Here is a 27,570-nt window from a genome sequence, read left to right on the forward strand (position 1 = left end):
ATCAGCTGGGACTTGGGAGGCAGAGAATAGATGTTTTTAGAATTTTTACTACCGGTTCTCTGAACTACTCAAAATTTCCGCTACCGGTTCTCCAGAACTGGTCAGAACCTGCTGAAACCCACCTCTGCCATGACCCCTTCAGAAACTGGCTTGGCATCTGGTAATTCCCTTTCAATGATTAGACATTATTTAATTTTAAGCAGAATCTTGCTGAGTTGAGGGTTAAGAGCAGTTGTGTGATAAGTGGAGCAATCTTTAGTCACACTTTCTTGACAGTGGAATGAGCACCAAGCATTTCCAATCCTGGTGGCCATGTATTGTTTTCTCTGCACAGGTGACTAAAATTCTAAAAGAATTAAAACAGTTTAAAAGGTATTAAAACAATAAAATAAAAATAAAAATGAAACTATGGCTGCATCAATGCAGTATCCCACAGGATTGGGTTGGGAGAAAGTTCCTTGTTTCTCCCAGAAGCAGTTGAAAATAGACAGTAACCCAAGTCAGATATTCAAATATTTTGATTAATTTGCTAATCAGTGAATGTGATCTTCCTGAGGCTCATCTATGTTTGCCCGCTTGGCTGCATTCTTAATTGTGAGGAAGGGCACTTTGCTTTGCACTGATTTAACCCATCTGATTGCTTGACTCTTTTTAAATATTTTTTAAAAACTAATTCAACAAATGCAGAAACTTAACAGCTTAACACTTTTCAGGGAACTGTCAAGGAATCTTAAACTGCAATTTTCTGCTTTTCTTGTCACCAGGATAATCAGATGATAAAAGGCACAAATACTGATTTTTCTGCCTTACATTAAAATAATTAGTGCTTCTAGGTATTTTTAGAAAGTAAATGCAACAAAATTCAGAAACTATTAAATAAAGCAACCCCAATTTTTCAACCCCTCTTCAATCCTACTAGGGGGAAAAGGTCTCTCATGTTTCTGTGGAGAAAATGGAGCAATCTTATAGTCACATATTAGATAAAGTGAGAGGGGACTATTTTTTGTGTGTGATTAATTCAGAATTATACTGCAATATTGTATTGATTCTTTCACTCTAAATCTAATTGTACCTTAGCTGACATAAAATTGAAGTTTTCAATTTTAAAACAGGAAGTTATTTTACTCAGGATTCTATCAGATATGGGGCCATCTCTCTCTTGTTTCATACCGCATGTATTCAATCTCTTTAAACCCTCAAATACATATATTTAATAGAACAAGATATTAATATTGTTTGCCACTGCAGGAACAGTCTTCCCCAAGCGATTCTTTCACAAATGCACCCAAATTAGAAGTGAAGCTGTGTTCACAAAATATATTAGGCAAAGATGGGTTTGGCTAGTGTGCAAGTCAATGTATCTTGTGAACACAGGGATGCAAAGTTGCTATTGAAAATATGGCCACCATCTTTACATTTTCACATAAAGTGAGAAATTTGATATTTACAAACTGGAAAAAGGAATAGAATAGAATAGAATAGAATAGAATAGAATAGAATAGAATTTTTCATTGGTCAAGTGTGATTGGACACACAAGGAATTGTGTGTCCAATCAATTGTACATACACTCTCAGTGTATATAAAAGAAAAGATATGTTCATCAAGAATCATAAGGTACAACATTAATGATAGTCATAAAGTACAAATAAGCAATCAGGAAACAATCAATATTGATATAAATCGTAAAGATACAAGCAACAAAGTTACAGTCATACAGTCATAAATGGAAGGAGATGGGTGATGGAATGATGAGAAAATGAGAACTAATGCCCTTATTAGTTTCTCTCTCAAATTGTGATACATTTGTTGTAGGTACTGTGCTGCTTGTTCTAATTGGGTTACAATTTGGTTGTGTATATCTTCAGTTCAGAAATACATTCCACTGGGTTCAATATGTCTTCCTTGCTCCTAAAAAATGAGGATTGGCATTTCTGTGGTCAGATCTTTATTCAGACCTGAGCTCTGAAGATTGTGTGCATAAAATGACTGAAGCTCTTTTTCGCTGAAGCTATAGTCAAAGGCAGAAGAACAAGGCCCCTGTGTTTCCTTTGTCATTAGTTTGTACTTTTTGTGTTAAGTTTTGCATCTGGGCTTAGGAGAAAAAGAATTCTTTTTTGCACATCCACTAATGTGAGAATGCCTAAATGTCTCCCAGTTGCCTTTGAACTGATGGGGCATTTTATAGCAGCAAGAACTGCAAAAGCAATTTGATGCATCCAGGCCGATGATGGCAATGCTTTTCTGTGAGTCTAGCACTCACATCAGGACAGGGATTGGCTAGTGAGAGATGACCAACAGCCCTATGAAAAAGCATATTTGGTAAGATGCAAGTATAATTCCCTTGGAGTCATCAGGACCTTGACAGAACCTGAGTGGCGTGAGTCTATTCAGTCATGCTTGTGATCTACAAGGGAAGAAAGAAGGAGGGAGGGAGGGAGGGAGGGAGGGAGGGAGGAAGGAAGGAAGGAAGGAAGGAAGGAAGGAAGGAAGGAAGGAAGGAAGGAAGGAAGGAAGATGAGCACAGAGGAAGGATATGAAATACAGTAGGACATTTTTTCGGTTCCAATAAGCCTGAATGTTGAAATCCATGAAGGGTTTAAGTTTGCCAAGTTTGGCAACTTTAAGACTTGTGGACTTCAACTCCCAGAATTCCTCAGCCAGCAAAGTCCACAAGTCTTAAAGTTGCCAAGTTTGGACAACCCTGGTTTAAGGAAATTTCCTAATAGCTGTAGCAATTCAATAGCAGAACTCCAGTTCCTAGAGAAATGTGAGCTCCACATGTATTTCATTAGAGGCTAGATAGTAATCTCTTAGGAATGCTTCATTTTTTAAAGTCTGGCACTGAGCAAGTTTTAACTCAATGGTCTTTTCCATCTATGCTTCTAAATGAAGCTGAAGGGACACTCATACAATAAGAGCAGAAATCTGTAGGGGGAAAATAGCAGAATTCCTCAACTACAGGGCTGGCCCTGCAAAGTAAAAAAAAAAATGACCCAAGCATCCAGCTGTGGTGATGAAATATACCAAATCTGAAATTACAATTCATGTCCCTGAGTAATTTTTCACTGACATTGATGGCCCACCTTCTGGATTTACCACAGCTAACTTTCTTGAAGAAAAAGAAAACTTGGACCCACATAGTTACAATGTGGGTCAAATATAAGTGTGATAATCACGAATTCAGACATCTGTGAAAGGGACGTTTCTTCGTTCAGCTGATTCCAACTTTTTTCATCATTGGAGAGATCTGTCACACTTGTTTAAGTTAGTCATGTCTTATACTATGGTCTGTCCATTCTCCTAGCCCCTCTATTGCTTGTAAGAGAGAGCAGGGAGGTACAGAAGCTCTTCTAAGCCGCACTGTGGTCTCCTATTTTGTTCTCTCCCATGAAAAAGTGGCAAGAATTGTAGCCATGACAGATTTCAGACTGCAAAAAAGCCCCTATTGCATACTATGGTTACCAGTACAGCAATCAAAACCTACAGGTAGGGCACGGCAGTCACCTGCAAATGCTTATCGCCAGCAAGAGGTTGAAGCAATCCTGGGAAGAGTCTTAGAAGTGGACCCTTGCTAGTTGCCAGACAGTATTGTACTTTGGGGCTGCTGCTTGCGGATCACAGCAGAAGCAAAACGGGATTTTTTCCCCCTTTCCCAATGGACTTTAGCTGTGATCTTTACTAACTCTGTTAAGGAAATTGTGCTTAAATTGGAGGAGAGGGATACCTGGGGTGGCCAGGCTCTACATGAAACCCACAAGCCTTTTCTTTACCGTCTTACACAATGACTGATTTTTAGCCATATCGAGGCCTGCTCTAAACCTTTTGTGAAACGGTAGCTGTTAGGCTGCTACAAATGGTGGAAAAATGATTCCTCTGTCTCCTCCTTTCATTCTCTGGAGGTAATGAAAAACAAATCATCTTAAGAAAAGTAGAACTGAATTTCACTTCCCAGTTTGGTTTAATTTTGAGGAATGCATTGATTACCTGTAGCAGGTGATGAGAGTCTTCCTCAATTTGTTTGTGAACAAGGCTCCAGTGGGGCCCTAGATTTGATTTTGTCTCATTTCCCTTCTGGAGACGAATAGGCTATTCATAAGAAAGTTCCTGTGGAAACTTTCACAGGATGTTCACTCCTTAGCAAATTGCCTTATTTTAAATTGTCTTTCAAATAAGGCAATTTGAAGCTCTGAATTGCCTCAGACCACTGTGCTTAAGAAGTGGCTTCACATACATTGAAAGCCAAAATGGGCTTAGAAGGAACTGTTCTTTGGCTGATAGAAATCAGGAGCAGGACTTTCTGAGTAGTGATGACACAATGTGCAGTTTCATCTTTGTTGGGATACAGCAAAATCTCTCTGTCAGGGTTCCAAGTAACACCCCCAACCAATGAAGACTCCAAGGACAGCAGTTCCTCAAAGTTCTATTTTATTAGAGATGTCATATTAGCACATCTGGGGAAACCCAAAACTGAAAGCTTCCAGGTTTTCCCCACCCAAAGGAAAGTCGAAGTCCCTTCCCCTGCACCCACATGTTCATCACATGGTCCAATCAAGCCACCATCCCAACTGGAGATGCCTCCCAGTCATACCACTCCAGGTGCAGTCTGCACGTCCTTGACTCTCAGAGAAAAGAATGTTGTTATGGCTAAATACTTCTACCAACTCCATGCAAACCCCCTTCCCAGTTTCCCACAGACTAAGTGTGGCAGCCCTGAAGATCCAAAAGAAAAAATGGCCTCCAGGGCTGACACTCTCCTTGTCTTTTTAAAATGAATTTAAATGATTTTTTAAAACTATTTTTAAAACAGATTTTTTTTGGTATTATTTTTGCCTGCTGTTTGTAATGCTTTGCTATTTTTATTTTTAGCTTTTTATGTGCTACTAGCTGGGTATGGATATTTTGCTACTACTTCTTTCAATAGTTCATTATTAAAATTACATGATTTAGAAACAAGCAAGATACATATGACTCAGCAAGAAAAAGTTATGCCGTTTTTGATATCTTCCTGTAGCTGCATAAAATTGCTAGTCTATCTGGCCATTAGCAATATACTGTTCACCATAATTTCTGCTGCACTTTTTAAAAAAATAAAGATTGAATGCTTAAATAATTAAATATACATATGAATATGTAGGTAGCTGATCTGAAACATAAAGAAAGTGATATTCAGGAAAGGATATACTATCCCCAGTGAGTGAAACCACCTGCTGCAATTACTTTGGGTTTTTGGTTTTTTTGAAAAAAAAATCAGTATGTTTTCCTCCACCAAGGAATGACTTCTAACAATCAGCTGTGGTGATATCAGCAGTTTTACAAACACCAAGTAAAAGATTCCAATTTTAGTTTGTTTCATTGTAGTTTAATTGACTAGACTAGACTCAGTTGTGATTGGAACATATTTAACAAAACTTTTTGTTGAAAGCACCAAAATAATCCAAAATTGACCATTCAGAGTGCTAATCCCTTCTCCATTTGCTTACTCTTAATGTTGTTTCTTCTCAGGATAACATGGTAATGCAGTGGTTAGAACTCAATACTGCAGGCTAATTCTGCCAACTGCCAGCAGTTCATTTCTGACCAGGTCAAGATTGACTCAGCCGTCCATCCTTCCGAGGGCAGTAATTCGAGGACCCAGATTGTTGGGGGCAATAGGCTGACTCTGTAAACTGCTTAGAGAGGGCTGTAAAGCACTATGAAGCACTATATAGTTAGTCCTCAACTTACAACAGTTCATTTAATAATCGTTCAATGTTATAACATCACTGAAAAAAGTGACTTATGACAATTTTCCACACATATCGTGTTTCTCCAAAAAGAAGGCTGGGTCTTATTTTCTTCTGACCCCTGAAAAAATGGCTAGATTTCCTTTTGGAGGGTTCCAATTATTGATTCACCTCACAGTGGTGGCACCGACTGCCCTGCCCAGCAGGACCCCACTTCTGGCCCACTTCTTCTGCAGCCACTTGCCGCCATTTGCACACATCGCCCCAGACTCTGTTTCGCCTGCCCGAAGGCATCTGCAGCTGGTAACAGAGCTCCTGAGCGATCCAATCCGGAGCTCTTTTATGTGCTGCAGATGCCTTCCGGAAAGCCCTCAGCAGCCGATAACAGAGCTCCAGACCAAACCAGAGCTCTGCTATTGGCTGACGGCAAAACAGAGGCCAAGGTGATGCATGTGAGTGGAGAAAAGGGTCGCAGAAGAAGGCGAGGCAGGTGTCAGGATGTACGAGACCTGGTAAGTAGGGCAGCTCCACCCTCATCCCCACCTAACTTATTTTTTACCTGTGTGTTTCGCCCCACCTCCTGCACCTGGGATAGGCGGGGTTTTAATTAGGGCTAATTTTGTAGGTGGGGCTTAATTTAATCACATGTGCTCAAAAAGGTGATAGGGCTTCTTTTCAAGGTGGTCGTCTTTTTGGAGAAACACGGTATGACCGTTGCAGCATCCCCATGGTCACATGATCAAAATTCATACTATTGGCAACTGTCTCATATTTATGTGGTCATCTTTTATGACCTTCTGGCAAACAAAGTCAATGGATATACCAGATTCACTTAACCAGATTCATTTAACAACCCTGTTAGCAACTTAACAACTACAATGATTCACTTAACAACTCTAGCAAGAAAGGTCGTAAAATGGGCCAAAGGTCATAAAATGGAAGAAGGCCAGGGGAGGTCAGGAGAAGGGTGGCACAGGTCATGCATGAGTTGGGTAAGTGAGGGGTTCTGTGAATGGTAGTAAAAGTGGAAATGACTTATTGGAGCAACTTCTGATCTTCCTTCTTCGCTTCCCCATTGACGTGTCTTGTGGGAAGCCAAGAGGGAAGATCATAAATGATGATGACATGAATATGCAATGTAGTGATTCCGATCACATGTCCATGGGGATAATGTGATGGCCAGAATTTTGAGGACAGGTGACACGCCCTTTTCTTTCAGCAGTGCCATAATTTTGAATGGTTACTAAACAAATGAACAGAAGCCGACGTACCCCATTGTAGTACGTAGTTTATGATCTAAGCAGACACGTGCCAGCACTCAAGCCCAGATGCTGCCCTTTTCTTTCTATTTCATGACATATCCAAGTGTCTGATATGGCAACTCAGTGCACTCTACACATCCTCTGAAATGGCTTGACCTTAAACTTGTGGATGGAGAAAAAGGTTTTATGAGAATCCTGTTAGCGGCAGTTGATCTGAGAAGGCTGTAGACTAGAACTGGAAAGAAACTGATTTGTAGGAGAGAAAAATCCAAGATTGGCAATTTGCTTTTAACAAATGTCTGGCTCAGCAACAAAAATGTTGGGCCCAGCTGTGCTCATATGTCACGGATATGTCATATATATGTCATACATATGACATATGTCCTGTATAAGTCTAATTTCTATGGCTATGCCCTTCCCAGTGCTTGTTACATTCAGATTGGTGGACTTTCTTTTCCTAAGATGTTTTTTAAACAAAGGTAAATAGCTATAATTAGAGATGCTGTAAAATAATGTTCTTCTTTCAACAGGCAAATGGACTAGATGATCTTTGATGTATCTCCCAACTCTATGATTCTATGAATGCATGTGTATATTGTTGTTCTTAAAGAGTTATACTTTAAGGCAGGGCTGTCAAACTTGCAGCCAATGGACCAGATGCGTCATGCTCTGGCCTTGCCAATGCACAATTTAGCAAAGGGGGAAAAGGTCATGATACATCACGTGATGCCGCCGTTATGACGCAAGTTTGACACTCCTGCTTTAAGCACTAGGCCAGTAGCTGAAGAACACCTGTTCGTGGCCTGCTGTTGCTGCTGCTTCTTCTTCCTTCCTTCCTTCCCTCCAGAATACAATTTCTATGACCCCTGTTTGTTAAGTGTTTCACTAAATGATGATGGAGTGTGTTGCTTGAGTTCACTTCAAGTGCCTGGGGACCTAGAATAAATACCACTATGTAATAGATTTTTATCCACTGCCTCGCTGTAATCCCTGCCTGAATCCCTTCCAAATAGCAGCCAGGCAGCTTTTCATACAAGTCAAACATTGATTCAGCTGCCTTTCAGAAGATATTCAGGAAGGGAATCAGAATAATGGGATTTCTTGGCTGCACGCAGAAGAGTAAAGTTATTTTCATGGGGCTCCAAAGTAGCGCTTCCCCGCACATTACATGCACAAGGAAGAGGAAGAAAGGAGGGAGGTATAGTATTTATAAAAGGTACAATTGCCTAAGTGAAAACAGCACTTTAAAGGACTCACTTGTTTGTTTTGGATACAAAGATTAAAAAGCTTTGGACTGAGAAATGCAAGATAAGTCATCCTGTGCATAAAATGAAGATCTGTGGCAGATCCAAGCTCATAGCGGAACGAGTCTTAAAGAACAACCACAGTTATTCCTCAGCTTACAATGGCAATCGGGACTAGGAGCAATGCAATTGTAAAGTGCAATGTCACACGACTGTATTGCTTAGCGATGCCAATCCTGGCAGCCCCAGTGGATATGGTAATACAAAGACATGCATGCCATTAAGCAGGAAGAGGCAGGAGTTTCAGCAAGGAATGTGAGAGTGCTATGGGAGGGACGATAGGTGGAATGGGGGGAGGCTGGGAAAATCCCTAGGAGGCCAGCATAGGCCAGATGTAAGCCAGGGGAGGTCAGGAAAAGGGTGGGACAGGTCATGCATGAGTTGGGTAAGTGAGGGGTTCTGTGAATGGTAGTAAAAGTGGAAATGACTTATTGGAGCAACTTCTGATCTTTCTTCTTGGTTTCCCCATTGATGTGGCTTGTGGGAAGCCAAGTGGGAAGATAATAAATGATGATCTCATGAACATGCAATGCAGTGATCACGATCACATGTCCATGGGGATGCTGTGGCGGCCAGAATTTTGCGGACAGGTTGACACGCCCTTTTCTTTCAGCAGTGCCATAATTTTGAATGGTCACTAAACAAATGAACAGAAGCTGAAGACTACTTGTATCCCATTGTGTTTTTGATGCAGTTTTTGATCTAAGCAGACACGTGCCAGCACTCAAGCCCAGATGCTGCCCTTTTCTCTCTATTTCATGACATATCCAAGTGTCTGATATGGCAACTCAGTGTATTTATTATTTATTTATTTATTTATTCAAATTTGTATACCGCCCTATCTCCCTAGGGACTCAGGGCGGTTCACAGGCAAGTAAAAATACATATAAATACAGAGTAAAATATCCATTAAAAAACTTATTTGATGTAGCCAAATAATTAAAAGAACAATATATATAATAAAACCCATTAAAATCTAAATTTAAAAATCTAAAAATCTAGTCCAGTCCTGCGCAAATGAATAGATGTGTTTTAAGCTCGCGGCGGAAGGTTCGGAGGTCCGGAAGTTGACGAAGTCCTGGGGGGAGTTCGTTCCAGAGGGTGGGAGCCCCCACCGAGAAGGCCCTTCCCCTGGGTGTCGCCAGACGGCACTGCCTAGCCACGGCACCCTGAGGAGTCCCTCTCTGTGAGAGTGCACGGGTCGGTGAGAGGTATTCAGTAGCAGCAGGCGGTCCCGTAAATAGCCCGGCCCTATGCCATGGAGCGCTTTAAAGATAGTTACCAACACCTTGAAGCGCACCCGGAAGGCCACAGGTAGCCAGTGCAGTCTGCGCAGGAGAGGTGTCACATGGGTGCCACGAGGGGCTCCCTCTATCACCCGCGCAGCCGCATTCTGAACTAACTGAAGCCTCCGGATGCCCTTCAAGGGGAGCCCCATGTAGAGAGCATTGCAGTAATCCAGACGAGACGTCACGAGGGCGTGAGTGACCGTGCATAGGGCATCCCGGTCTAGAAAGGGGCGCAACTGGCAAACCAGGCGAACCTGGTAAAAAGCTCTCCTGGAGACGGCCGTCAAATGATCTTCAAAAGACAGCCATTCATCCAGGAGGACGCCCAAGTTGCGCACCCTCTCCATCGGGGCCAATGACTCGCCCCCGACAGTCAGCCGCGGACTCAGCTGACTGTACCGAGATGCCGGCATCCACAGCCACTCTGTCTTGGAGGGATTGAGCTTGAGCCTGTTTCTCCCCATCCAGACCCGTACGGCCTCCAGACACCGGGACAGCACGTCGATAGCTTCGTTGGGGTGTACTCTACACATCCTCTGAAATGGTTTGACCTTAAACTTGTGGGTGGAGAAAAAGGTTTTATGAGAATCCTGTTAGCAGCAGTTGATCTAGAAGGCTTTAAACTAGAACTGGAAAGAAACTGACTTCTAGGAGAGAAAAATCCAAGATTGGCAATTTGCTTTAACAAAGCCAAGGTACTACTTTATATACTAGATATGTCCTTAGCATTTAGGATAACAACAACAACAACAACAACAACAACAACAATAATATCAGAGTTGGAAGGGACCTTGGAGGTCTTCTAGTCCAACCCCCTGCCCAGGCAGGAAACCCTACACCATTTCAGACAAATGGCTATCCAACATTTTCTTAAAAATTTCCAGTGTTGGAACATTTACAACTTCTGCAGGCAAGTTGTTCCACGAACTATTCCTATTCTAAGGAATAGTTCTTTAAAGGATCCAGGGTTGGCTAAGAATGGTGCAACCTTACATAGCTCAGACATTTTTACTATGATCTCTGAAATAATGGCTTTGGTGAGATCATTACGGAGGTGGGCCTCCAGAGGTTGCGCAACTACAATCCATATGATCCCTCTGTATTGGTCAGGCTAGCTGGGCAGCAAAGAGGAGAAGAGTTCTTCATCCAGCCACAAAGAACAGATCAGCAAGTTCCTCAGAAAACTTATTTACTAAAGTCCACTTATTAAATGATATATACTTGTATCATATACATGTAGACTTTCCTGCTTATTTTTGTACTTAACAGATAAGAATATAAATATAGCAAAAGTTTTAATGCTTTGCAAATTTTACAGTATTTATTCATTTATGAAGCTGCTGATTACCAAGAACTTTCAGCAATTTAGACATAACAGTCTAAACAGTTCTTCTTACAAACATTAAATAACCTCCCAGATGTTAGTCTTTCCTTGTTTCTAGAACTTCATGCATCCGACCAATCATGCAACAGACAAAGGGGACTGCAAGACAGGTCTCACACAACACACATTTCCAAATGATGTGACTCTTTGCCACCCTCAAAACCCCTATTCGAGTTCTCACTTCAGAGGCAGACAAACCCATGTTCTATTGATTGCCTTCGTTGTTTATTTCCATTTGCTTTCACGCTAGAGAGAGTGATTGCCATGTCCCTCACCTTCAACTCTTAGCTACTGTTTCACTCAGCCTAGTTAAGGAAAAAAGGGCTTAATCCCTGTCCACATAATTTCCTCATGTAGGTTTGATTTGGGAAAGTTGGGCATGGAGTAGATTAGGGGTGTCAAACTCAAGGCCCGCAGACTGGATGCAGCCCATGGGGTGCTTAGATCGGGCTCATGGGGCTGCCCTGGATACAGCAAAGGACTGGTCCGTGGTGCCTCTGCCAGCGAAAACAGAGCTCGGCAGGGCCACGTGCAGGCCTCCCAGGCTCCATTTTTGGCCAGGACAACCTCCAGCAGCCCTCTGCCAGCGCAGCACCCAGCCCATCCTGGCCACTCCCCCCCCACTTCAAACACAACCCTGATGCAGCCCTCAATGAAATTGCGTTTGACACCCCTGGAGTAGAGGGCAAGAAACCTGTTGAGAATGGGGTTGTGTGCTTCCCTGCTCCCATCTTTCTTTTAGCGCTCATTTTATAAGCTGAATATAAGACCTGTGCATGACTTCTTTGTGAAATATTCCCCAGAATGCTGTAGATCTATCCAGTGGTGGGATTCAGCCAGTTCGCATCACTTCGGGAGAACCGGTTGTTAACTTTCTGAGCAGTTTGGCAAACTGGTTGTTGGAAGAAATCATTAGGGCAGAGAACTGGTTGTTAAATCACTTGAATTCCACCACTGGATCTATCGAAATTTTGTTTTTTTCCATTTAATGTTCCACTTCACCAATATTTTTGCATATGTTAATTTAGCATTGACCTATTTGTAAAAAAACAACCATTGGTAAGTACTAGTGGGTCCCTATGTGACTCTTTCTCTGCTCTGCTAATAATTGTGGTGTTGCCGATGATTTTTTTTTTTTTTGAGAAAAGGGCATACATCTGAAGTCATTTTGTTTTCCCTGCTATATGAGAGAATGATATTTTGGAGTGCTAAGCTGATATAACATTTTTTTTTTCACAGATCAGAAAATAAGCCAGGTATTTTCACATTAACACAAGCAAAACTGATTTTCTGCATCCTGGTGGTAAAATAGAGAGTAGAGATCTTATTTTGCAGGTTTCATCGGCCTTTCTGGATGCACAAATTCTAAATAAGCAAGAAAGCTGAAGAGAGCTTTCACTCATTCTCAATAGGGGTGGAAAAGAGCCCACCCTCAAGCTTACATCTGGCGTATGGGGTGATTGATGGCTTGACATTCAGCTACTTTGAGTGTGAGGTCAGCAGAGCAGGAAAGGTAGTTTTTCCTAGATTTGGTTTGCCTATGAGCAGAATGTCAGTGATTGAAATAATCCCCTTTTCCAGTTGATAACACTAATATTGCAGAGTGCTGTAAAGTATCTGGCAATTGAAGGAGGGGGCAAATTTCAACCATGGACCAGATGGTCTACTACAATATTTGTTCATCCTGATTCCAGGGCAACTCCTGCCAGTTTACAATAGCAATAAATTGTAAATAATGGATATATGTTCTCCTCCTATATTAAAAGTTGCAAATAATTTAATTTTATGCAAAACAGACTAAGAGTCCAAGGCTTTAAAATGAACATTTATTTCTGCAAATTAATTATCTGTGCTGCCATCCACCCTTTTCTCCTTTTGCAAGTTTGGAGCAAGGCTAAAAGATGGGAAATTCTTTCCCTTATTTGTATTTTTTTTAAAAAAAAGATTACAAGGGTAGATTAAGCAGATCAACTGGCAATAGATTTGTAAAATTTAGGTATGCTACCCCAAGAAACAGCTGGCACCAAAAATGTCTGTTTAAAAGTAGTATTTTTTTAAAAAAACTTAGAAAGCCTGCCATCGCAAAGGGAACTATGGATAGATGTTAAGCTTAGAAAAGAATTGCTATAGCTTCAAAGGATAAATGTAATCAAAAGAACAATAGGTAATACCCAAAGTGGAAAATAGTTGTGAAATAAATATGGCAGGATTATGAGCACATCCACAGTAAAATCAAAACTGTCATGCAGTGTAACTGATTATTTACTAATAGTAGAAATTTGCAAGGATTGATTTTTTTCCCCCCTGCTGAATCCTAGAAACTTTTTATTCTATACCACTTGAAGCAGGGCCTGGCTTCTCTTCCTCCCAGCTATCCTATTCCCAGGAAAGCTCAAAAGATTCTGAGATTATTGTCTGCAAGAATAGGGTGGGCATAGCAGTTTAGCCAAATATCCCTCCTGGATTTACTTACAAGAAGTAAAGCTCTGAGATTACAGTCATTTGAATGTATCTTCTGATTGATTGGGGATCTCGAGAGGCTTATTGGCTAGAGGTGCCCATTGCATAAAGCAGACTGTCTTAGGCATTCTTCAGATTACGTTTCTGCTGTCTAATATTTTACTTTGCTCTACATAATTTGTACCCCTCCTTCCACAATATTCCTAAATGGTTTCCAGCTTGCAAAAAAAATGGCAAATGTGATGATGCTGTTTATTCCAGATCCATGTTATGTATTCCTAACCTATCTCCCAGGGCTATTTTAAAGGAAGGATAGTTGTAAGGCAGGATGGGCAACCAGTGGCTTGCCAGCTGTTGCTGGAATGCAATTTATACCACTTCATACTATTAACCGTATGGAAACTCAAATGTAGCATCATCGAGAGGCTCACATGTTGCCCATTTTTGTTATGATACTTCTCTGAACACTCAAAAATCCATGTGAATGTTTGTTACTGATTTACTCTTTTTATTATTACCTAATTGGCTTCTCTTGGTTGATTGCAAAAATTAAGTAGGGTCGGATCTGCTTACCATTTTGATGAGATCCCCAGAAGTGAGGGGAAAAACATTCTAGAAGAATACAGTAGCAAATTTCTTCCATACTGTTGTCAAGAAAACTATTTGGAAATATCTATTAAGTCATTACGAGATGAACATTTACTTAGCAAGATGCTCACCTGTTTTTCCCTAACTCTTGGTGGTTTTAAAACTGGGAAAAATTATAGGATAGAAATAGCAGTTAAACTTATATACTGCTTCATGATGCTTTGCAGCACACTCAGCAGTTTATAATGTCAGTATATTGCCCCCAACAATCTGGGTCCTCATTTTACTGATCTCGAAAAGATGGAAGACTGAATCAACCTTGAGCCCGTCAGGATTGAACCCCTGGCTATGAGCAGAGACAGTTTGCAATAGTGCATTCTAACCATTGCACCACCTCAGCTCTTATGTCCATTGTTTTATGGGGTTAGTAATGTAAATGGACCAAACCTGGCACGCAAACCTCTTTTCTTTACTTCTATTCAAAGCCTGTTGCATCTAAGTTCATAGTTTTCATTTAATATCAAAAATGGTTACAATCTTTAATGACAGATGCTTCCACCGCTCAAATTTAGCCCATCCACTCAAGATCATTTAGAATGGTTTCACTGGAATGATGCAGTTGGATTTTAATTTGTGTTGCCTGCAATTGCTGAAATCCATTTTCTAATGTTTACAGATTTAACTGTAGAGGCTGTGGTTCTTGATACACTAGCTCTGTTTGGCAGAGTTGAAAGTGTTGACTATCTTGAGAGAGCTGGAAATTTATTTCTGCAAACAGAGAATTAAGCGTGAACATTGCTGTCTTGTAGCAGGAAAATGGCAGTTAAAGGATGTGATTTTTTGGGGGTCATTGAAGAATATAATCTTCAGATGCAGTTTTTAATTAAGATAATTAAGGTATCAGACTATACTGTTTCCTTTCTCTAAATACATTTCTGAAATGAACGATAAATAAAACAAAATAAGGTCTGATGTAGGGGTGAAATCCAACAGGTTCTGACAGGTTCTGGAGAACCAGTAGTGGAAATTTTGAGTAGTTCAGAGAATCGGCAAATACCACCTCTGGCTGGCCCCAGAGTGGGGAGGGAATGGAGATTTTGCAGTATCCTTCCCCTGCCATGATCACCACCCACACCACACCCATGCCCACCATGCCACGCCCACAGAACCGGTAATAAAAGAATTTGGATTTCACCACTGGTCTGATACATATAATTCATTCATTTTAGAAATTATATCCACCCACCCCAATCTATATCCCAGTTGTAGATGCATAAGGCCAGCTTAATTACTTAGATGAGAAAAGAACTTTGTTTATGCTCAGAGACTCAAGTATTTGAGACTGGATCTCAGAACTGGAAAAAAAAATCTGAAACCCCTGGATAACATTAAATCTTGCTATTTTTAAATTCAAGTTCAGACATACATTGTCTGCATTGATCTTTTCACCCAGACTTAGACTTAGACTTAGAATAACTTTATCGTCGCTTTGAATGTACACTAATTGACATACATTAAAATGAAATTTCATTGCATACAGCTCTCAAAGGGTCTCCACCTCCAATATGCACTACATAAACATGACAAAATAAATAAATACAAAATTATGCATATATCCACATATATTATATGACACAGAGAAACAACAGTCTAATTCCCAGTTGGTATCATTATTAAGAAGGGACCCAATAGCGTGAAAGAGAATAGGTCTATCACTGTTAATAGCTTTGGTAACTGTGCAGGTCTAGATGGCATACCTGCCTTCTTTTTTATTGGGTAAAGCAGTGAATCTAACAGTATCTTTCCACCTCTGACTAAAGTTTTCAAAAGTTGAAATCCAAGGAAAGGGCTTATCCTAAAATAGGGTCTCATCTATACCCTATGTACCCTATCTGGTTGTACCCTAGAATTCTTGATGAAGGTATCTTTTCTTTTATGTACATTGAGAGCATATGCACCAAGACAAATTCCTTGTATGTTCAATCACACTTGGCCAATAAAAAATTCTATTCTATTCTATTGGAATATGACTGAAGACAGAAAATAAATAAATGGATAACCCAGAAGAGAAACTATCATTCTAGAGCAAGGGTCTCCAACCTTGGTCCCTTTAAGACTTGTGGACTTCAACTCCCAGAGTTCCTCAGCCAGCTTTGCTGGCTGAGGGACTCTGGGAGTTCAAGTCCACAAGTCTTAAAGGGACCAAGGTTGGAGACCCCTGTTCTAGAGTAAAGAGGAGTATATAAATCAAATAGATAATTAGTCTTCCTAATGTTCTTCAATCCTTACAGTTATGTATACAGTAACAATAGCACTTAGACTTATATACCACTTCACAGTGCTTAACAGCCTTCTCTAAGCGGTTTACAGAGTCAGCATATTGCCCCCCATAACCTGGGTCTTCATTTTACTGACCTCGGAAGGATGGAAGGCTGAGTCAATCTTGAGCCGGTGAGAACTGAACTGCTGAACTGCTGGCAGTCAGGAGGCAAAAGAATTAGCCTGCAGTACTGCATTCTAAACACTGTGCCATTGCAGCTCTCACAATCCAGCATCCCTTAAGGTCAGAGTAGGGAGACAATGAATGTTGCATTATAACATTCGCTCATGTACAAGATTTTACATGATTTCCATTTCCCTCAAAGTGGAAGGGATTTCTCTATTTTTACATAATGTAATATCCTACATGGTATTTAACTTACTGTATTTAAGTTATCAGCACATACTGTCTCCTGGTAGCTTTTTTCAACCGTACAATGAAAACGTGATCTACTACATTATTACCATTCTGCTTCATAAGTAAAAAACAAAGAATTCAAAGCAGGTGCTTGACAATGTGTAAGGAAACACTGAGTTTTGAGCAGCTGCATGACAATTTGCCTCAAATGTTGTAACTGAAAGAGAGTGACGCTGCCCAGGAAAATTTCCATTCTTTCTTTCTTTTGTACACTATATAAATACAATATTTATTTATTTATTTTATTTATTTATTTTGTCACAACAATATATGTAGGCATCATACAAAAAGATTATATAGTATATAAACACATATATGAGTAAATATAAGGAAGTATAAGCATATATATATATATAGGAAGAAGAAAAGAAAAACAATAGGACAGGAACGGTAGGCACATTTGTGCGCTTATGCACGCCCCTTATGGTCCTCTTAGGAATGGGGTGAGGTCAATAGTAGAAAGTTTTTGGTTAAAGCTTTTAGGATTATGGGAAGAGACCATAATATGAACCTCTCCAATCCTTACTGAATTGTTTTGCTACTAATTCTTCCCTTAAAAAAACATCTAGAATAACTCAAGATTCAAGCAGATTAGATAACAGTATTAGACTATTCTGGAAACTTGTCAGACTTCAACTCTGCCTACTGTTACCAATTGTGCAGTATAAAAATATTGGGTTACTTTGCACAGTTGAGATAATTCAGAGTTTGTCAACCATTGTTCCTTTTTTGGCAACATACTTATAATAATGTTGGATTTCATCACTGTATAGTGTCAGGACAATGTTTCAAAATGTTTTGTGAATAGTTAGAAATTCAGTGAAATCAATAATTTTAAAAAGTAAATTCTGTTAGAAATTTAGTTATTGGATAACTACACATCGTGGTATCTTCCTTTGCATTTAATTCAAGTGAAGAAAATCAGGAAGGTCACTAAAGAGATGTTATACAATGAAAGACCAATGTCCAATCATACTTTTGGTCATCTCATAACTAAGATAAGTATGAGAACACCATGCTTTTCTCATGAATATTTTACCAGAATGTTCTGTTCCTTCAAATTATTTCCTGTCAACTGAAGGAAAAGTTAAAAAATGGTGGGGATTTTATTTGCCACAGTACTAGAACGAATTGATCAGGGTTATATGGCTATACTAGGGGAGACATGATAGCAGTGTTCCAATATCTCAGGGGCTGCCACAAAGAAGTGGGAGTCAAGCTATTCTCCAAAGCACCTGAAGGCAGGACAAGAAGCAATGGATGGAAACTGATCAAGGAAAGAAGCAACTTAGAATAAGGAGAAATTTCCTGACAGTTAGAACAATCAATGAGTGGAACAACTTGCCTGCAGAAGTTGTGAATGCTCCAACACTGGAAATTTTTACGAAGATGTTGGATAACCATTTGTCTGAAATGCTATAGGGGTTCCTGCCTAAGCAGGGGGTTGGACTAGAAGACCTCCAAGGTCCCTTCCAACTCTGCTATTCTATTCTATTCTATTCTGTTCTGTTCTGTTCTGTTCTATTCTATTCTATTTTTGGCTTTCTTTTCATCATGCTCAAGACAAAGTATGAAAACCATTAGATCATCCTGAAAACAAGGAAAGGAAAAAGCTGTCTTTGTAAAAATGTTTACAAAGCCTTAGGATGCCCACACTTGGAATACTGCTCCAGTTTTGGTCATCATCACCAGTGGTGAGTTGCTACTGGTTCACCCAGAATTGAGCGAATTGGTAGCGGTGGCGGCAGGAGGCTCCACCCACCTGCCTGGACCTCTCTGCATCACACACGCACCCACAAGCAAAGTGGTAGCGAACAAAATTGAAACCCACTACTGGTCACCACAATATAAAAAAGATGCTGAGACTCTGGAAAGAGTGCAGAAAAGAGAAACAAAGATGATTAGGGGGCTGGAGACTAAAGCATATAAAGAATGGTTGAAGGGATTGGGTATGTCTAGTCTAGTGAAAAGATGGACCAGGGGAAATATGATAACAGTGTTCTAGTAATTGAAGGGCTGTCACAAAGATGGGCGTGGGCAAATTATTTACCAAAGCACCAGAAGGCAAGATGACAAACAATGGATGGAAACTAATCAAGGAGAGAAGCAACCTAGAACTTTTCTTAACAATGAGATCAATCAGACAGTAGAATGCCTTACCTTCAGAAGTTGTAGGTACCCCGTCATTGGAAGTTTCCAAGAAAAGACTGGACAGCCACTTGTCTGAAATGGTATAGACTCTCTTGGTCTTGCAAGGGGCTGGACTAGATGGCTTCCAAGATCCCTTCCATCTCTATTATTCTATGTTGTGTGTTCTATGAACTTTTCACTTATGGAGAAAGTGGAAGGGATTCAGCACTACTGCAGAGAAAACTGAGTTACCTGGTGCCCTATTTGAAAGTCTGGGAGAAATCAGGTTTCAGCTGTTTGAGTACCAAAAGAAAAATTGCCTGAATATCACGGTGTCCAAGTTAACACGACCTGATGCACTAGCTGGAACAGTGAGTTAGACGATGAGTTTTCTGGCATTCCTATTTCAGAGCTCCCTTCCCTTCCCTGCCCTCCCCCCCACATCTGATCCCAAGGATTCAAGCACAGGGGGAAAAAATAAGAACATTATCAGGCAGGCAATCAAACAGGAACCCTTTTAATACAAATTTTCAAATGTAATTTTCTTCATTGAATGACACACACAAAATCTATGTAATTAGATTGGGTGGGGGAGCTATACTACAGCCTCCCTTTTTTGCATTTGCAACAGTACCTAGTTACCAGCTTGCATATACTGTCAGCAGATGGAGGATTAAAAGGGACAATTACGGCTGCAAATAATTGTGCCTGTGATCCGGCATTTAAGAGTAATCACAAAAGTGCACCTGCAGCACCAGAAGCTGAATTGTAACCTTGTGGAGGCAGACTTAAATGTTAGGTTTTTATGCATCTTCTTTACCTGACCCACCCTGCCAGGCTCTTTCCATTTACAAATTTTGGCTTCTGTCCAAAGTATAGTTAAGTGTAGTTAATACTCCTTAATGAATATCAGAGGGATTTTGGTTTGCGAATTTCTAGAAATTCTGACTAAATTTTTAAAAAGTGCCTATGTGAAGTAGGGGATAGAATCTAGCTATTTATTTCCTCTTTCAGGCTATCTCAAAAACATGCCAATATACAAATTTACAGAGAATTCTTTCCCAGAACATTACATTAGTACATAATATGCTACATCACACCCAAGTCCCAAAGGTGCTTTTTCAAAAAGCAACTGAGTTTCTTTGTTTTTCCTGAAGACATTTCGCTTCTCATCCAAAAAGCTTCTCCAGTTCTGACTGAAGGATGGAAAATGGAAGGATTTGTATTCCTTCTTAGATGAGAAGTGAAATGTCTTCAGGAAAAACAAAGAACATCCAGCTGCCTTTTGAAAAAGCACTCTTGGGACAACCATGACCTGGATGACTGAGAATCTCCATAGACATTCACACCAAAGTCAGTAATAGCATGCCCAGTTTTAGATTGTAGATAAGGTGCAAAGTCTTGGCTACAGACTGGAGTTCTGGTTTGTAGTAAGAAAACATCTTAGCTCTGTTTCTTGTTTGAACTTAGATAAAGAATTAAACAAGGCTTAATTCCAGCAAGCAAGAACTACTTCTGCTGCATGATTTCTGCTAGTCATCTTCATTTGGCTGAATCCATCATCAGCGCATGGATGGTTCCTTAAAGCAGGGATCTCCAACCTTGGCAACTTTAAGCCTGGCGGACTTCAACTCCCAGAATTCCCCAGCCAGCAAAGCTGGCTGGGGCATTCTGGGAGTTGAAGTCCGCCAGGCTTAAAGTTACCAAGGTTGGAGACCCTTGCCTTAAAATGTAATGGAGTTGTGAGAAGAATTTGCTTTTCCCAGATTTTATGCAAGGTGATACCAGCCTCTGTTATGCCATTGTGTACTTATTTTTTTGTTTGTTTATTGGGTTTGGTAAAGTCATCTTAGACCACAGAGAGACATGCCACATCCACATGCATAGAGAAAGAATCGTTAATGTTTGAATAGAACTGTAACACAGCATCAGGATGAGCATCATGGTATATTTGTGAACATCACTGTAAATAGCATCAGAAGAACTGAAAAAGATTATTTAGGATGAGTCCAACCCCTTACTCAGTACAAGAAAGCAAATTTAAGCAACCCAAATAAATGGCTGTCTAGCCTCTACTTGAATACATTCAGTATAGAGAATTTTACACAATGATCTGAGTAATTGGTTCCACAATCAAATTGCTGTTATACTAGAAAGTTTTCTGTAACTTTCTATTGCAATCTGTTTTCCTGAAAATAAATCCATTATTCCATATCCTGTATTGTACAATGATAAAAACATATCTTGACTTCTAATACAAGATATCCTTGAAAATTCCTTTCATTCAGATGACTTTTCTCATAGTTAAAGATATTCAGATTTCTCAGCTATCTTCTTATAAGATTTAGCTTCCACTCTCCTGTATCTGTTTCAAATTTCCTGATTCAATCTTAAACTGGGTATCCCAGACTGGGAACAATTCTTGAGGTAGAGTCAGAATAATTCAGAGCAGGGGTCTCCAACCTTGGCAACTTTAAACCTGGAGGATTTCAACTCCCAGAATTCCCCAGCCAGCAGAGCTGAAGTCCTCCAGGCTTAAAGTTGCCAAGGTTGGAGACCCCTGATTCAGAGTATAGTGGAGTATAGCCCTCTCTGTGGGCACATGAGCCATTGCCCCAGTTCAGCTCCGTCACACATGCACGCACACCTCCTACCATCCAGCTGGTCTTCAGGTCTCTGCCACACATGTGCGGGGGGCATGCAAGGAGGGTTCATGCATGGGGGACATGTGGGGGCCCCCGCATACATGGGGGGACAGGGCACAGGCAGGGGGCCATGTGTGCATTGCATTTTGGGGCTTCAGGTGCATGCTTTGGGCACTCGGTCTGGAAAAGTTTAGCCACCACTGATCTAGGCAGTCCCCATTATTTGATATACATTATATATATATATATATATATTTGTTTTCTGAGGTTTTCACGGGTGTTTGTATATAGGTCTTTGGTTGTTCGGGTTTTCTCCCGTGTAAGATTGGAAGTGTCTTGGCGACGTTTCGATGAAGTCTCATTCATCATCTTCAGGCTTCAGCTTCGTGCTTCTGGGAGCAATGTGTGATCGCAGCTGTTTCTTCCTTTTAACTGCTAGTGGGGGTTTGAACTGATTGGGTGGGAGCTTGGCTGTGCTCTGATTGGATGGGGTTTTCTGTGCTCTGATTGGCTGGGGTGTGTCCTGTGTTGGTGGGGGCTTGGTTGTGCTCAGTCTAGTCTGTGCTGCAGGGGATTTGAGCTGGTGAGCTGCATAGCTGTTGTTTGGCTTTGTGGTCGTGCTACATCTTCATAGTGGGTGTCAGTCTGCTGCATGAATGGATTGGAGGGTTTGAAATGGCTAATGTTGCAGCTGCGGTCTGGCTTCTGGTCCTTGGTCGTGCTTCATGATCAGTGTGGGTTTGGGTCTGCTTTCTGGGTGGATGTGCGGTGGTGACATCCTGTGTGGACCTTGTGAGTGTGGGTCTGGTGTCATTCCTCGTGTTAGGGACTCGTTTGTCAATAAGGGCGGGTTTCAAATGGCTGGTAGGCGGGAGGTGTCATCTCGTTTGTTCATGCTGTGTGGGCGTTTTTCTATCTCAATGGCTTCTCTGATTATTCTGTTGTTAAAGTGTTCAGTTTTGGCGATAGTTCTGGTCTTTTTAAAGTCAATATCATGTCCTGTGACTTTAAAGTGTTGGACCAGGGAAGAAGTTGGTTCCTCTTTTTTGAATGAGTTCTTGTGTTCTTCAATCGTGCACTTATTCTTCTGTTGGTTTGTCCAATGTATGTGGTGGGGCAGGCGGTGCATGGGATTTCATATACTCCTTGATTTTCTAACTCAATTTTGTCTTTGGGGTTTCTTAGGATGGTGGATATTTTCTGTTTGTGCAGAATGCTGTCTTGATGTTGTGTTTGTGGAGGATCTTGCTGATTCTGTCTGTGGTGCCTTTTATATATGGGAGGAGGGCTGTGCCGTTTTCTTGTTCTCTGTCTTGGATTTTAGTGGGGGTTCTTTTGGATTAGTTTGGTAATCTTATTTGTTTTGGAATCCATTGGATGTTAGTACGTTAGTGAGGGTGTCTAGTTCGGGTTTTAGGTGTTGTTCATCAGCTAAGCATTTTGTTCTGGAGATGAGTGTCTTGGCTACGGAGTTGATCTGTGCTGGGTGGTGGTGTGAGAGTGCATGCAGATAGCGGTTTGTGTGTGTTTTCTTCTGGTAGATGGTGTGTCCTAGGGAGCCATTGGGTTTCTGTAGACTAAGACATCCAGGAAGGAAGTTGGTTATTAACTTCTGTTTCCATGGTGAACTGTATTTTGGGGTGTAGGCTATTGAGGTGTGTGAGGAAGTTGTCAAGTTTTCTTTCCCGTGTGGCCAGATTATGAAGGTGTCGTCTACATATCTGAGCCAGAGTTTGGGTTGTGATCAGATTTTTCTAGTGCTTGGGTTTCAAAGTGTTCCATGTAGAGATTGGCAATGACAGGTGAGAGGGTGATCCCATGGGTGCTCCTTCTACTTGTTTGTATTTTGTCCATTATAGATGAAGTATGTGTTGGATAGGCAGTGGTTGGTCAGATCTAGGATGTGCTTGGGGGGGTTATATTTGTTTTGGATAGCTGTCAAGGCTTCTTTGATTGGCACTTGGGTGAAGAGGGATATGACATCAAAGCTCACGAGTAGGTCGCTGGGCTGTAAGTTTTGTTTCTTTATGATCTCTATGAACTGGAATGAGTTTTTTACGTGTGAGGTGATGGATTCTGCATAGGGCTGTAGTTGTTTGGCGAGAAATTTGGCTAGGTTTTGTAGAGGTGAGCCTATGGAGCTGACTATGGGTCTGAGTGGGGTTCCTTCTTTGTGTATCTTGGGGAGGCCGTAGAGCTTAGGGCATCTGGATGATTTCTCTCTGGGAATGATTCTTTGTTGGATTTCTTCGCTGATGGGGGAGGCTTTTATTTTGGATCTAGTGGTTTTTTCTAGGTAGGTGGTGGGGTCTGTGTTTAGGGGCTTGTATGCAGGGTCTTGGAGTAGGTTGGTTAATTTGTGAAAACCTCAGAAAACAAATATTGCACCTCTACGGGGAGGAAATCCACCATCTGACCAGGACCTATGAAAAACTAGAAGTCCAAAGAGCTTCCATTTTATGTGACCTCGCATTCCTACGAAACTGCCGCGATCAAAATTTAATCCCCAAATGCTTCCAATTGAAATTCCACTCCAACTCTGCAGCCACCAAACGCATCCTAAAAAGAACAGAATTGGCCTTAATCAGAAATGAACTTCACACAAAAAGATTCCTCCTAGATCAAATCAACAAAGATCTCCTCACACTTCACCTCAAACTCAGCAACAAGATGCACCCTGCACTTTGGGACAAATCCAAACAACTTGCCGTCTGGAGGGCCGAAACACAGACCACCCTCAAGACAGACACGCACACCAACAAACTCCGAAGACTACAAGAACGCCAGAAACAAACCCCTCCACCCTCACAGCAACACATGAAACAAACAGTGCATAACATCTCAGATAGGATCCTCACCAAAGCTGAAACCGATGTCCTTTCCAAAGGATTCAACTTTGCAGTCACTCCCAAATACATCCCCACGAAACCATTATATGCGGAGTTGAAACCAGCCTGACCAAAATCAACCCGTATGACGCTAACAAAATCAGACTCGAGATCTCCAACATCCTCTGCACCAGCAAGCCACCCAAAAGCAACTTACCCAAAGAGGAACAGACAGCACTACTTAACCTGAAAAAAGATACCAGCATAATAATCCTACCAGCAGACAAGGGCAACGCCACGGTGGTTATGAACACATCTGACTACCAAACCAAATTAACCAACCTACTCCAAGACCCTGCATACAAGCCCCTAAACACAGACCCCACCACCTACCTAGAAAAACCACTAGATCCAAAATAAAAGCCTCCCCATCAGCGAAGAAATCCAACAAAGAATCATTCCCAGAGAGAAATCATCCAGATGCCCTAAGCTCTATGGCCTCCCAAGATACACAAAGAAGGAACCCCACTCAGACCCATAGTCAGCTCCATAGGCTCACCTCTACAAAACCTAGCCAAATTTCTCGCCAAACAACTACAGCCCTATGCAGAATCCATCACCTCACACGTAAAAAACTCATTCCAGTTCATAGAGATCATAAAGAAACAAAACTTACAGCCCAGCGACCTACTCGTGAGCTTTGATGTCATATCCCTCTTCACCCAAGTGCCAATCAAAGAAGCCTTGACAGCTATCCAAAACAAATATAACCCCCCCAAGCACATCCTAGATCTGACCAACCACTGCCTATCCAACACATACTTCATCTATAATGGACAAAAATACAAACAAGTAGAAGGAGCACCCATGGGATCACCCCTCTCACCTGTCATTGCCAATCTCTACATGGAACACTTTGAAACCCAAGCACTAGAAAAATCTGATCACAAACCCAAACTCTGGCTCAGATATGTAGACGACACCTTCATAATCTGGCCACACGGGAAAGAAAAACTTGACAACTTCCTCACACACCTCAATAGCCTACACCCCAAAATACAGTTCACCATGGAAACAGAAGTTAATAACCAACTTCCCTTCCTGGATGTCTTAGTCTACAGAAACCCAATGGCTCCCTAGGACACACCATCTACCAGAAGAAAACACACACAAACCGCTATCTGCACGCACTCTCACACCACCACCCAGCACAGATCAACTCCGTAGCCAAGACACTCATCTCCAGAACAAAATGCTTAGCTGATGAACAACACCTAAAACCCGAACTAGACACTCTCACTAACGTACTAACATCCAATGGATTCCAAACAAATAAGATTACCAAGCTAATCCAAAAAGAACCCCCCACTAAAATCCAAGACAGAGAACAAGAAAATGGCACAGCCCTCCTCCCATATATAAAAGGCACCACAGACAGAATCAGCAAGATCCTCCACAAACACAACATCAAGACAGCATTCTGCACAAACAGAAAAATATCCACCATCCTAAGAAACCCCAAAGACAAAATTGAGTTAGAAAATCAAGGGGTATATGAAATCCCATGCACCGCCTGCCCCACCACATACATTGGACAAACCAACAGAAGAATAAGTGCACGCATTGAAGAACACAAGAACTCATTCAAAAAAGAGGAACCAACTTCTTCCCTGGTCCAACACTTTAAAGTCACAGGACATGATATTGACTTTAAAAAGACCAGAACTATCGCCAAAACTGAACACTTTAACAACAGAATAATCAGAGAAGCCATTGAGATAGAAAAACGCCCACACAGCATGAACAAACGAGATGACACCTCCCGCCTACCAGCCATTTGGAAACCCGCCCTTATTGACAAACGAGTCCCTAACACGAGGAATGACACCAGACCCACACTCACAAGGTCCACACAGGATGTCACCACCGCACATCCACCCAGAAAGCAGACCCAAACCCACACTGATCATGAAGCACGACCAAGGACCAGAAGCCAGACCGCAGCTGCAACATTAGCCATTTCAAACCCCTCCAATCCATTCATGCAGCAGACTGACACCCACTATGAAGATGTAGCACGACCACAAAGCCAAACAACAGCTATGCAGCTCACCAGCTCAAATCCCCCTGCAGCACAGACTAGACTGAGCACAACCAAGCCCCCACCAACACAGGACACACCCCCAGCCAATCAGAGCACAGAAAACCCCATCCAATCAGAGCACAGCCAAGCTCCCACCCAATCAGTTCAAACCCCACTAGCAGTTAAAAGGAAGAAACAGCTGCGATCACACATTGCTCCCAGAAGCACGAAGCTGAAGCCTGGAGATGATGAATGAGACTTCGTCGAAACGTCGCCAAGACACTTCCAATCTTACACGGGAGAAAACCCGAACAACCTAAGACATATATATATATATATATATATATATATATATATATATATATATATATATATATATCTATATATATATATATATATATATGACAATCTGCCATACATACCACCCAAAAGATGATATAATTGGCAGTGTTTGTCAAGAGCTGAAGGGGATAGAGGGTTCCTACAGGTAAAACAAACTGGAGGAAGAAAAGCATAGCCTGAATGATTAAATTTAAAAAAGCTGAGAACTCTTGCTGAAGGAAGTCAACCAGGAAAGCTCTTGAAAACTACAAAGGTGAAGACTAAATATAGGAAAGAAACAACTGAAAACAATTTTGTTAATTGGAAGAAGAAGCCAATGCATGGACAATTCTGGAAGATTATAAAAGGAAAATTTGATACAAAAACCATATAGAGTTGATTTAAGATCAAGAGTGTTAAAAAAAGAAACTGAAGGCTTATTTTACTGACTCAAAAACAAGTGTTGCCAGCTAAGTGCATGAAGGTGAAAATTCAACATATAACAAACAACAGCGGACTGTTGCCTTTGTAATAAAAAGGATGAAACAATTGTCCATTTGATCAGTGGCTGTAGCAAAATTTCATAAACTGACTACATGCAGTCTCATTACCAAGTCACCAGAATTATTTCTTGGAAACTTTGCCAGAAGTTTGGCTTTCAATGTAAGAAAAAACTACTGGAGCTATCAAGTTTTGAAAAATGAGCAGGTTAAGAACTTAAGGACTCTGTGGGGGCTCCAACCCTCTGGAACGAACTTCCCCCAGGACTTCGCTAACTTCCGGACCTTCGAACCTTCCGCCGCGAGCTGAAGACA

Source organism: Ahaetulla prasina, chromosome 1 (assembly GCF_028640845.1).
Source record: "Ahaetulla prasina isolate Xishuangbanna chromosome 1, ASM2864084v1, whole genome shotgun sequence".
In the NCBI taxonomy this organism is placed as follows: Eukaryota; Metazoa; Chordata; class Lepidosauria; order Squamata; family Colubridae; genus Ahaetulla; species Ahaetulla prasina.